The sequence below is a fragment of the Mesitornis unicolor genome, unplaced genomic scaffold (assembly GCF_000695765.1).
Source record: "Mesitornis unicolor isolate BGI_N332 unplaced genomic scaffold, ASM69576v1 scaffold16109, whole genome shotgun sequence".
Classification (NCBI taxonomy): Eukaryota; Metazoa; Chordata; class Aves; order Mesitornithiformes; family Mesitornithidae; genus Mesitornis; species Mesitornis unicolor.
This window is the reverse complement of record NW_010208101.1, coordinates 11,740-14,660: the sequence shown is the minus strand read 5'-3', so window position 1 is coordinate 14,660 and position 2,921 is coordinate 11,740.

Here is a 2,921-nt window from a genome sequence, read left to right as displayed (position 1 = left end):
AGGACCCATGTAAGAGCAAATAGGAGGGAAGGTAGTGCCAGAAATGTACTGTTATGGGCTGACCCCAGTCCCTCACTCACTGTCCTCCTGTATCACTTGGGATGGGAGGAGTTGGGAATGAAGGACTGGAATTGAGACTGGAGAAAAGGGGACGGTAGGGGAAGGTGTCTTACTTTTTTGTCTTTATTTATCACTAACCAACTCTATTTTTAATTGGCAATTAGTTAGATTGATTTTCCTGAAGTCTGTTTTGCCTGTGACAGTAATTGGTAAGTGGTCTTTCTGTTTCTATCTAACCTATGAGTTTTCCATCTAATTTTCTCCCTCTGTCCTGTTAAGGAGGTAGAATGAAACAGTGGATGAGTGGTTATATGGCAGCCAGCCAAGTTCAAGGCCACTCTTAATATTTTAGCCTTGTCAATAAGCCATATATGTCATTATTTTTGAAGTAGTTCTAATTTATGTTTATATCTTTTTAAAGTCTATAAAACTTCCACAGATTAATTATAATTTTCTGCATAGAATCTAATCAACTACTCTAGGAAACTACAAAGTGTTTATAAATTGTATTCTTCTGACTATTTAATAATGGACTTCAGTTCTTCATTATTACTTTCTAAAATGAGTGCTGAGCCCACTTGGTCAATATAAAGCTAGGTACTTCGTAACTATGATTTTGAAGACAAGATTTAGAAGAAGTGTTTCTTTTTCCCTTTCTTGAAAATAAATTAATTTTCTCTGGTTCACCTCTCTGTATGGCCTTCCTTAGTCTTTTTGTATGAGAAGGATCCAGGAAGCTACTGGACTTTGTGAATATTAATGAAGATATCTCAAAATTTCTAACTCCTAAGAGACAATAAAAATATGCAGTATTACAGTTAACAAGTGTATTCCCATGAGCACTGACAATTCGATGTAATTTATTTAATTGGAAAATTAAAGGAAATAAAATTGCAATCCCCATGGGTAAAGGTTTTGAAATACTCCAATATGCTGTTTGAAATATAAGAATTTCCATAATACAAATACAGATTTAAACATCGTAAATTGTGAGTCAAGCTGTAATCCCATTTACTTGGTAGTAAAGCTAAAATAACAAAGTGAAAATCAATAAAGTTGCTTTTCAGAGTCCATTACCATACACACTACATAAGTTTAAATACTTATGCAAGGCCTAAATTTTAGTGATGCTAACAAGACTTATTTAATCATTATTAATATAAACAAAGCACATAGATCTTCAAAACATCTTCAAAACTGTGACTAACTAAAAAGTAAGTTCTTTTAATGTTCTTTTTAATGTTCATTTCTTAGAAAAGTGTGTTTTAAAAATGTTTTAATGCATACAAGTAAAATTAATTTTGCAGTCTTTTTAGTTAGTTAATATCTGGCAATCAAAAGAAGGTACACAAACGTTATCTATGTTGCAGTATTAGTTGAGCTATGATGAGAGACTATGTAGCATAAAATTTCGTGTTTGTGTAGATGTTGAGTCATGCTTGACAACTTATGTGGCAAAAAGAAGTCTTTCAAAAGACCTGAGATATTTTTCTGTTACTACCAGTGTTTCTAGATCTACTACATCCCTAACTGACAAAAGTGGATAAGCTTTGGGCTTGAATTTGTTCTGCAATATCTTTATCAGAGAACATATAGAACAAATTGGGATCTCTGTTTAGCAATGTATCAGATTAAATTTGTGAATTTGTAGATAGAAGTTGGATTTCATTATTTATATACTTACTGTAGAATTTTAACAAAGACATTCCTGGAAAACATATGGCAGTTAGTATTTCACCACTATCATGGTTTTCAGCAATCAATGTCAGCAATGAACATACTGGGAAATTCTCTTTTCCCTAAACTAGCAGACACAAATTATGACAAGTGCCATTGAGGGTCTCAGCCTGGGAGTATAGCAGTATAGAGACCCACGGAATAGAGATAATAGTGGAAAATGTTATATATTACCAGTCTATTCAGACTCAATTCTATTTACTCATAATTTCAACAAAATTATACAGTCTAGATAGATACTTTATATACATGAGAGTCGTTATATACAATCAATATTTGTATGGTACACACACAGAGACATGTATACATTTATACATAGTAATTTTTTCCTGGTAAGTTGATCATTCTGATCTCCACCGACTTTATGCCAGAGTAATTCCACTGATACTGGTAGTCACTTGTGATTTATACAATATCACTAGCAGGAAAATCTGTGTTTGTACATCAGAACAAGATTTAAGTGTATGAAAGATTTCAGAACCTCACATTATTGGTTTTAGTCTTATAATAATAAGATAACAGTTTAAATTTCAAAATACACTGACTTAATGCTAGATAATTTTTTGTATTATTAAGCCTGAAAACCTTTAGGTATCCTCCATATTTGTAGTATAATTGTAAAACTTCTAAAACAGGATATGAATAAGCTTCTTCACCTTCCTACTCTTGAACATAACACTAGCTGTGACCTTGAAGAGATCAAAAAAAATCTACTTTTATATATATTTTCTTGCAGACTTTGGACTGCCTAAAGCAAAGCATTACTAACAAAGTAATAAGAAGAATGTACCTATGGGTGTTTACTGCATCAGTCTAAGAAAGATGACAATGTGCAGTAGTAATGTCAACAAAAGCAAGTAGAGAAAAAAAAACTTTACAATTATTTCGTAAGTATGAATTTTATGTTTATTACACATTTGATAAATGCAAAATTATCTGCTGCAAGACACAACCTGTTTGCTGCAGATTGTAAATTTTTTACTGTATTATTAATCACCTCTATGTAGGCATCAGTCTCAGTGTGGAGGTTACAATAGCAGTCATGTCAGAAGAATACATTTCCTAGTTGGATAGTGTTTTGTGGATTAAAAACCTGAATGTAGGCCTTAATATCAACTGCTTTA